The 11,401-nt window shown below is 34.3% G+C and overlaps 1 protein-coding gene across 14 annotated transcripts in view; it reads right to left on the reverse strand.

Moving 5' to 3' along the window:
* Positions 1-11,401, reverse strand: part of SOX5 (SRY-box transcription factor 5) — a 1,038,891-nt gene that overhangs the window by 464,429 nt on the left and 563,061 nt on the right. The window lies entirely within an intron of this gene.

The following is an 11,401-nucleotide window of genomic DNA, read 5'->3' on the forward strand; positions in this document are numbered from 1 at the left end:
GCTGCTTACTGAGTATGGGATTTTCTTTCAGGGTGATGAAACTATGCTGGAACTACACAGAAGTGGTGATTGCACAACACTGTGAATGACTATGCCTCTGAATTGTACACTTTAAAATGGCTAATTTTTTGTCATACAAGTTTCACCTTAAGAAAATGTTGAAGGAGAGTCTTTTTGGATGGCCACATGAAGAACTCAGCATATTTTCTCACAAAGCAAAGACAAAGCTACATAAACTGTCAAAAACAACCATTTCAGATCTGAAAATTGATTAAAGACATAGAAAAAAATAGTGAAATACTTATTCATGTAAATCTGTTAAGCCTCAGAAAAACAATAAGAGTCTGTGGCATTGCATCCTTGAGCAGTTTCCACCCACCTTATTCACCAGCCCTAAGCTCTTTATTGCTCTGTTTCTACCAGACACGGCAAACTGTAAGGGACATCGGCTTTCCTACCAAACAGAGAGGAAATAATCTGGAGCTAAGCTTGAAAAGGTCCATGTCCTGAGGTGCTGTCAAAAACCATAGCAATCTTGGATGGCCAACAATCAGAGAAGGCCAACATCACAGCTTTCCTGATATAATACAATACTGGAGATAAGATACTGGAGATAAGAAATAGACCTGCCTACAGTCAGAAATTTTATAGGGGAGATCTGAAGAAAGCACCAGACATAGTGGGCCCTGATAAACTCGCACATATCCTGGGGGTTGGGAAGGCTGTAAACATTAGCATGAGATTGTGGACAGATTCCTAGCTATCTACTCCTGTTTGCCTGAATGTGATGCCTTATACAGGAAGAAAGTAAAAGATGGGGCAGATTCATCAACTACCTGAACTTTCAATGTGTTTCTCAAGGCAAACACTGATCCATCAGCAAAGGACAGAACGCCTCCTGGCTCAGCGTGTTTAATAAGCACAACCTCTGACACATCATTGTCTGACCACCAAAATGATTTAGGGGAAACCCTAGAAAGACAGATCTTAAAAGGAAAAGATTAAACAGATTTTTCTATAAAAAGAAACATTAGTCAGAGACATCAGTTATACCCATGAGAGACAAGATAGAATTTCCAAAATTAGTCCTGGCAAATCATTAATCAAATTAAAAACAGAAACAACAACAACATCTACTATTGGGTGGGGAAGCAAGGTGAAGAGGTCAGAACCCAGCATTGCTGTATTATCAAATTGTACAGTTTTCAATGAAAAATTGCAAAACATGTAAATAAATAGGAAACTGTGACCCAAACACAGGGGGAAAATAAGTGAATAGAAACTTTATGAGGGAGCTCAGGTGTCAGATTTGCCTAACAAAAACTTCAAAACAGCTATGACAATTATGTACGAGAAATTAAACCGTGTTTTAAGAATGACAGAAAATGTGACGACAATGATTCATCAAACATATATCAATATAAAGATAAAATGACTGAAAAAAATAAAATTCTAAAGTTGAGAAAATACAGTAACTGAAATGAAAATTTTACTGGAGGGGTTCAACAGTAGATTTCCTGGCCTGTAGAAATAGTGAGCAATTCTGAAGATAGATCAATTGAACTTACCTTAAGAAGGTTAGAAGAAAAAAGAATGATGAATTGAGAACAAAACCTTCTCAAAGACCTATAAGAATACTTCAAGTATACCAACATATGAATAACGGGAGTCTCAGAAAAAAGAGAAGAGGAAAAAAAGGGGCTAAAGGCCGGGCACGGTAGCTCACGCCTGTAATCCCAGCACTTTGAGAGGCCGAGGCTAGTGGATCACGAGGTCAAGAGTTCAGCCTGGCCAATATGATGAAACCCCATCTCTACTAAAATACAAAAATTAGCTGGGTGTCGTGGATGGGGCTTGTAATCCCAGCTACTCAGGAGGTTGAGGCAGAAATTCCTTGAACCTGAGAGGCGGAGGTTACAGTGAGACGAGATCATGCCACTGCACTCCAGCCTGGGTGACAGGGTGGTGAGACTCAGTCTCAAAAAAATAAAAAGGGGGGTGGGGTTAAAAATTATTTGAAGTATAATAATGGCCACAAACTTCACAAATTTAATGAGCAGCATTAAATATATATTCAAGAAGCTCAACAAACCACAAGTATGATAAACAAAAGAAATCCATATCTAGAAACATAATCATCAAGTTATTAAAAGCTAAAGACCAAGATATAATTTTAAAAGCACCAAGAGAAAAATAACTCAAATAAAACATAACCACATTAAGTTTAACAGCAGAATCTTCATCAGAGAAGAAGAAGAAAAAAAAAAAAGACCAGAAGCAGCAGGATAGGACATTTATATAGGTAAATAAAAAAGACTGTGTGTGTGTGTGTGTGGTGTGTGTGTGTGTGTGTGTGTGTGTGTGTGTGTACCATTGCTTCTCTTAAGTGATTTAAAAGACAACTGCATGCTACATGATCTCACTTATATGAAGTATCTTTAAAAACTGAATGCTTAGAAGTAGGGAGTAGAACTGTGGTTACCAATGATGAAGTGGGGGTGAAGTGGGGGTTATTTACAAGATAAATAAGTTCTGGATACCTAGTATACAACATACCATGTTGTATACTATAGTTAATAATAATGTACAATATACTTAACTTTTCCTGAGAATGGATATTAAGTATTCTCACCACAAGAAGGTAAGGATCTGAGGTGACAGATATGTTAACTAGCTGAATTGTGGTAATCATTTCATAATGTATACATATATCAAAAATCACACTGTACACCTAGAATATATTCAATTTTTTGTCAGTTATACCTCAATAAAGCTTAACAACAATTAATAAATAAAAGAGTCTTTTACCTTAAAAAAGACAATTATATAAAGCAATAATTATAATACTATACAGTAATCAAAGTGCTACAGGAAAAAACTCAACTGCTAATCAAGAATTTTACATACAGCAAAGCTATCCTTCAAAAAATGAAGGAGAAACAAAGATGTTTCCAGGTGAACAAATAATGAGAAAGTATTGTTATATTGCTATACCTTTCTTATAATAAATACTAAAGAAAGTCCTTTGGCCTAAAAGAAAATGATACCAGCTGGCAACTTGATTCCACTTAAAGAAATAAAGAGCACTATGAAGATAATATAAAGATAATATAAACACATTTATTTTCTAATATCATCTCTTAGTGAGTTTACAAAAGACAATTTCATAAAATAATTATAAACCTGTATTTTTGGGGTCACAGCATATGAAGATGTCTTATATATGCATGTTGTGTGTTGTATATCTATTAGGGTAATACATATGTATATTATATAATACATAAATATCATGTATATGCTAGCAAAAAGGAGGTAGAGAGAATGGAACTAAAATGGAACAAGAAAACTAGAACAGATAAGAAGTTGGTAACTTCGATCCACAGAAAGAAATGAAGAGTGCAAGAAAAGGTAAATATGTGGGTTAATATTTTTACAATTAAATACATTTTCATCCTTTTCTCTCCAAACGTTTTTAATAGGCGTAAGATTGTACACAAAGCAATAATTATAACATTGTATTTCTCAGTATATATGCAAATATATATTGTAATAATAGCACAACTAGGTGGAAAAACTGAACTATAATGAAGAAAAGTCTCTATATTTAAAATAAATTAGGTTACTATCCAACTGATCTACATTGTGATAATTTGAGATGCATTTGTAATATCTACAACACCGCTAATAATTAACTGTGTTTGTGTATTTTGGTGTTTCTGTGTGGTAAGTAAAGGAATTAAAATAAGACTAGACAATATTTATTACAAAGAAAGCAATAAGGGAGGACTTGAAGAACAGATATAAGATACATAGAAAAAAATGGAAAAATGGCAGGTATATATCCAACTCTATAATACCTGCATTAAATATAAATGCATGAAATACTATAATCAAAAGGGAGAGACTGTAAGACAAGATTTTTTTAAAAAAGATTTAATTATATGCTGACTATAAGAAATACACTTTAAAGACACAAATAGGTTGAAAGCAAAATGATGGAAAAGATGTATCATGCAATAGAAATCTTAAGACAGTTAGAAATTAGCCAGGATATATAAGAATTGAACAACGTTGTCAAACATTTGACCTAAAATCTATAGAATGCTTCTTCCAGCAGAATCCATACTGTTTTCAAGTATACATAGAGCATTCTCCATGATACATCATATGGTAAGCCATAAAAAACTTTTCATTATTGCAAGAGATTTGAAATCATTGAGAGTATGATTTAAACTAGATTTTTAAAAAATTGAGACAGGGTCTCAATCTATCACCTAGATTGGAGTGCAGTTATACAATCATGGCTCACTACAGCCTCAACCTCCTGGGCTCCATTGATCCACCTGCCTCAGCCTCCCAAGTAGCTGGGACCACAGGTGCACATCACCAGGTCAACTAATTTTTTGGTTTTTTGGTTATTTTTTAAACAGAAAATGAGGTCTCACTATGTTGGCCAGGCTAGCCCCGAACTTCTGAGCCCAAGTGATCTTCCTACCTTGGCCTCCCAAAGTGCTGGGATTACAAGCACAAGCCACCAAACCCAGTCTAAATTAGATTAAATCTAAATGGATTTAAATTATAAATAAATAACAGAAGAAAGTTTAAAAAATCAGTAAATATTTGGAAATTAAAAACACATTTCTAAATAACCCATAGGTCAAAGAAAATACCACAGAGAAAATTAGAAAATAGTGAGAGCTAGGCTGGGTGCAAAGGCTCATACTTATAATCCCAGTACTTTGAGAGGCAAAGGCAAGGCCAGGAGTTCAAGACTAGCCTAGGCTACACAGTGAGACCCCTTCTCTACAAAAAAAAATTTAAAAATGCATTTTTAATCTGTACAACACCACTAATAATTAACTGTATTTGTGTATTTGAGTGTGTGTTTGTGTGAAGTAAATAAAGGAATGAAAATAAGACTAGACAATATTTATCACAAAGAAAGCAATAAAGAAGGACTTGAAGAACAGACATAAGATGCAAGTACAGTGGTGCACACCTGTAGTCACAGCTACTTGGGAGGCTGAGGTGGGAGGACCACTGGAGCCCATGAGTTCAAAGCTGCAGTAAGCTATGATCACACCATAGTACCCCAGCCTGGGAGCAAAGTGAAGTCCTGTCTCTAAATAAGTTAAATAAATAAATAAATAAATAAATAAATAAATAAATAAATAAAAAGAAAATAGTGTGAGGTAAATGAAAATAACAAGAAATAAAATTCAATGGATACAGCTAAAGTAGTGCTTTGGGAAAATATATAGCTTTAAGCACTATAGTAGAAAATAAAAAAGTTCTCAAATCAATGATTTCAGTTTGCATTTTTAGAAAGAAAAGAAGAAATCAAATTAACTCAAAGCAAGAGGAAGGCAGGAAATAAGAAAGATCAGATCAGAGTGGAAATCAGCAAAATAGAGAATAGAAAGACAAGAGAAAAAAAATCAATAAAACATCAGTTGGTTCTTTAAAAAGATCAATAAAATTGACAAACCTTTAGCTAGACTGACAAAAAAAAGAATAAAAAGTGAAAAAACCTCTATTACCAAATCAAGGATGAAAGAAGAAACATCACTACTGACCTTAGAGAAATACAGAGATTTATAAAGGCATTCATTGAAAAACATGATGCTAACAAAGTAGACAACTTAGATGAAATGGAAAAATTCCTAAAAAGACACAAATGACGATCAAAAAATGGATCAAGAAGAAACAGAAAATCTAAATCTACCCAGAATTATGTTAAAAATTGAATTAGTAATTTTCTTATAAATTATAAAATCTACTTGTAAGTTTCTTCCAAAAAAAAATCTGCTGGCATTTTTATAGGGAGTATGTTTAATATTTCCACAAAAATATTTTATAGGGAGTATGTTTAATATTTCCACAAAGAAAAGCCCAGTCCCAGATAGCTTCACTTGTAAGTTCTATCATTTAGAGAGGAAACAGTACCAGTTCTTCATAAACTCCTACAGAGGATAAATTAACAATTTATTTTATGAAGTCAGTATTACCTGGGTAGCAAAGCCAGACAAAAACATCATAAGAAAACTACATACCAATATTCATCATGTATATAGACACAAAAATTTGAACAATATATCAGCAAACTGATCCAGCAACACATAGAAAGAATTATAAGTGGAATTTATCCCAGGATAAAGGGTTGGTTTAATATCTCTTCATCAGTTACTGTAATACACCATATTAATAGAACAATCAATGAAAATTGACTATCACAACGGATGCAGAAACATTTTTGACTAAACCCAACACGTATTCATGGTAGAAATTCTCAACCAAAAAGGATCAGAAGAAAACTGTCTTAACACTGTAAAGAACATCTGTAAAATGAAGCAGCTAATATCATACCTGACAGTAAAAGACAGAATGCCTTTCCCCGTAGATCAGGAACAAGGAAAAGCTGTTTGCTCTCACGATTTCCATTTAACATTGTACTGGAGGTTCTAGCCAGTACCGTGAGTTAAGAAACATAAATAAAAGTCATTCATCTTACTGGAAAGTAAGATGTAAAACTGTCTTTCTTCATAGAGTGTTGATCCTATATACAGAAAATCTGCAGAAACCCACAAAAACTGCAAAACTGATGAATGAGTTCAGCAAGGTTGCCAAATACAAGATCAATAAACAAAAATCAATTATACTTCTATATACTAGCAATGAATAATACAAAAATGAAATTAACAAAATAATTTCATTAACAATGGCATCAAAAAGAATAAAATATTAAGAACTTTAACAAAAGTAGCACAAGACTTATATGCTGAAAACTACCAAATCACTGAGAGAAATTTAAAAAGAACCAAATAAAGGAAACGATACTCCATGTTCACAGACTGTAAAACTCAGTAAGTTAAGATAGAAATTATCCTTAGATATGTCTACATATTAAACATACTCTCTATAAAAATGCCAGCAGGTTTTTTTTTTTTTTTTTGGAAGAAACTTACAAGTTGATATTATAATTTATAAGAAAAGGAGAGAGAATGGCAAAATAACTTTGAAAAGGAAGAACAAAATTGGAGGACATACACTTTTGTATTTCAAAGCACAATGTAAAGCTACAGTGATCAAGACAATTTGGAAAAGTCTCTAGAACAGAACTGAGAATCCTGCAATCAACCCTTATATTTACAGTCAATTGATTTTTTTTTTTTTTTTTTTTTTTTTTTTTTACTAAGGTGCCAAAGCAATTTAAATGAGAAAGGAAGTCTTTTTAACAAATGGTGCTGCGACAATTAGATATCCATGAACTAAAAGATACATTTAGATGCTGGCCTCTCACCATAAACAAAAGATGCTCAAAACTGATCACAGACCTGAATGTAAAACTAAATCGATAAATGTTTAGAAGAAAACAGAAAAAAAAAAAAAAAATCTTCCTGGCCTTAAAGCATGACATACACAAAAAAACTGATAAATTGAATTTTATCAAAATTAAAAACTTTTCTTTCTGAAAAAAACCACAAACATATGAAAATGTAAGCCATCGACAAGGAAAATATTTTACAATAATATTTAAGAGAAAAGATTTGAATCCCAAACAGATGAAGAATTCTTAAAACTCAATAAAAGAAGCAGCTCAATTAAAAATTCACTAGAGATATGAAAAGGCATTTCATCAAAGAAGATACACAAGGAATAGCTATATACATATAAAAAGATGATCAGAAACATTACTGTTTAGGGAAATGCAAATTAAAACCATGATGAGATATCACTACACACTCACAATGATGGCCATATTTTAAGAAGACAGACAATAACAAACCTTGGCTAGAATGTGGAGAAACCAGCGCCTGCATATATATTGCTGCTAGGTATGTAAAATCATGTAGCCACATTGAACAGTTTAGCAGTTTCATAAAGAGTTAAAAATAAATTTACCGGCCGGGCGCGGTGGCTCACGCCTGTAATCCCAGCACTTTGGGAGGCCGAGATGGGCGGATCACAAGGTCAGGAGATGGAGACCATCCTGGCTAACACGGTGAAACCCCGTCTCTACTAAAAGTACAAAAAACTAGCCGGGCGAGGTGGCGGGCGCCTGTAGTCCCAGCTACTCGGGAGGCTGAGGCAGGAGAATGGCGTAAACCCAGGAGGCAGAGCTTGTAGTGAGCCGAGTTCGTGCCACTGCACTCCAGCCTGGGTGACAGAGCAAAGACTCCGTCTCAAAAAAAAAAAAAAAAAAATTACCATAAAATCTAGCAATTCCACTCTTAGATATCCAAAGAGATTAAACATATGTCCACACAAATATTTGAATGTGAATGTCATAGCATCATTAGTCATAATAGACAAAAAAAAATGTAAAATAATCCAGATTTTCAACAATGGGTGAAAGAATAAACAAAATGTTTATCCATCAATAAAATATTATTCAGCAACAGAAAGTAATAAATAGTCGATGCATGCTAAAACTTGGAGTAAACTCAAAAATATTACCCTAAGCAAAAGAAGGCGAAGCCAGAAGACTACATATTGTATGATTCCAATTATAGTAAATGTCCAAAAAGGCAAATCCACAAACCTGGAACAAAGATTAACTACAAATGGACACGAGGTATCTTTTTGAGGATGATGGAAATGTTCTAAATTTGTATTGTGGTGATGGTAGGTAGCACAGCTCTATAATCTTACTAAAAAAAAAAAAAGACTTGTAAACACAAAATTGGTGACTTCTGAAGTATGTAAATGACATTTCAATAAAGCTATTTCAAATTATTGAAGAGAAACATGACTGATCTTTAATTACATGATTATTAGAAAAGAAGCATCTATAATATAGAGCGTAATTTTTAGTAAAATATTCTGATATTTTTCTTGTTACTAAATACCAAATTCATGGTAAAAATGCAGTCCTTTTGTTACATTTGCCCACATTCTAATGCAAGTTGTATGCTATTGTGTTTCTGCCTCAGAGCTTTTGCATCTACAATTCTCTCTGTCTGGCATGCAGTTCCACAATCAATCCGACATCTCCATGACTCATTTCTTCACTAAGTGCGCTAACCATTTGTAACTTCATTGAAGAGGACTTCTCTGCCTAAAACATGTCTTCTATTCTGTCTCATCCCCTTTAGTTGATACGTTTTCCTCATGACATTTCTTTAAAATCCATTACTAAATAACAGAAGTGCTCTAGAATATTTGGCACATACTAGGAACTCGATGTAACTACTCATTGAGTGAATGAATGATGTCACAGATATAGTTGTCACCGTGCATGAGAGAACTTGAAACTCTATTTCAGAAAACTTTTTATTAAAATACAGAGAAGCTAAATATAGCGCTATACCATACATTTTTGGGGCTTGGAAATATTTACTATATATTTATTGCAGAAGCTTTTCTTATGGAATAAAATATAGAGAAGAAAGATCCTGGAAGTAGTGCTTGAACCTTCAATCTGCAGGTAGAACAGTTTTTGCATTGATACTCAACCTTATTCATTCCTTAAGCTAGGTTTATCACTGGCTAATTTAAATAGGCCATTGATGTCAAAGGCTTTTGTAATAATCTTCAATGGGAAAAAATTATTACTCAGACCCAGTCAGTAAATAGGAAAGCGTTTGTTAGAGCATCCAGTGGTCACTCTTACGCACAAAAAGAAGGTCCCCATCTTTTCATCAGGATAGTAGAACAGAAAGAATATTAAAATAGGAAGTTGACTGGAAAAGGAAAGTAAGAGAATCTTTTAATATACTCTCTCATTACTGGTTAAATGATGAATCCTAAGATGTTACAATAACAAAAAGCTGGGGAATATTACTGGCAAAATGCATCCTTCTTGTTGTCCTTACTTGTGGAGTCCCATTATCCTGAAATTCTGTTTATCATGGTCCCCTTATTTACGGCTTTCTAAGGGAGGTGCAGAGCTGTTTTTCTTCTTCTGGTGGGTTTAGAAGCAGAAATTGAGCGTAAGTCACTCAGTCCCCTTCTCTCTCTCTTTCTCTTTTTTTTTTTTTTTTTGTCTCGGGAGCTGGATGTTTACAGAGATCACAAGTTGTCCTTGTGATCTGTGCCTGGACCTGTGCCACTCCTTCCAGGACTGTCCTTGTCTACTGCTTCCAGGATTGGGTAGACAAATCTGCCCTAATCCCGGAACTCAGTGTTAGGAAGATTCCCTGTCCATATTCTCTGATATCACCTTTATCAGTAATAAAGGTAATCTTTCAGTCCTCCTCTGTCTTATTTATTTTATAATGGCTGTTTAAAAAAAAATCAGACAGAAAAGATCTACTGATTAATCCTCCTCAAATAACCCCAAATAAGTCTTAGCTGACTCTGATTAGCATTAATATCTTAACTGAAGCCGGCCGTGGTGGCTCATGCCTGTAATCCCAGCACTTTGGGAGGCCAAGGCAGGCAGATCACCTGAGGACAGGAAATTGAGACCAGCCTGGCCAACATGGTGGAACCCCGCGTCTACAAAAACACAAAAATTAGCTGGGCATAATGGCGCACGCCTGTAATCCCAGCTACTCGTGAGGCTGAGGCAGGAGAACCACTTGAATCCAGGAGGTGGAGGTTGCAGTGAGCTGAGCTCGCACCATTTTACTCCAGCCTAAGTGACAGAGCGAGACTCCATCTCAAAAAATATATATATATACACACACACACACACACACACACATACACACACACACATACACACACACACACATACATATATATATATATATCTTAACTGAAGAAACAGAGGCAGTAAGATTTAGGGGGTACTTAAGTCCTTAATCTTCCATTATTTCTGAATTATTTTATGCTACATCCATTTCTCATCCATTTACTTAGTTCCTAAATAGTATCACAAAGCCTTCCTAATTAAATTTAAGAAATGAGCTGACAGAAAAAGTATATCTTCTTTGGTATTTTAAAGTATAGCTGCCACTCAATAAACTAGAAATATCTATAGAGAGAAATAACTATAGAGACCAGGAATATCTGAAACAAGAGACTAAGATTGCTATTTTTCTAGTCTACTAATTTAGGGACAGTTTGATCCAGACCATTTGAGATGACAAGAGTGAAAAATGGATGATGGTACTTTTACCAAAACACTTTTTAAGGATTTTTGGTGCACATTTTGCAAAATATTATGCCAAATAAACAACTACACTAATATAAAGGACACATAGTATCAATTATTACCACCGTCAATCAGAGAATAAAAGCATTCTACAATGGGCCTTGACAGAACCAACTATTATGATTGTTTCTGCAATGTTGGAAATATGTAAATGAAGACACTCAAGAACACTTTGACACAACAGGTTTAACAGATAGGGCCTAATTATGTCAGTCAGTGGAATTCAATTACCAGGAAGCATAGATGGACATCCTAGTACAGAGCTTGGATTAAATCTGCCTATATATTTTTGAGGTCTAG

This window comes from Papio anubis, chromosome 9, assembly GCF_008728515.1.
Source record: "Papio anubis isolate 15944 chromosome 9, Panubis1.0, whole genome shotgun sequence".
NCBI lineage: Eukaryota > Metazoa > Chordata > Mammalia > Primates > Cercopithecidae > Papio > Papio anubis.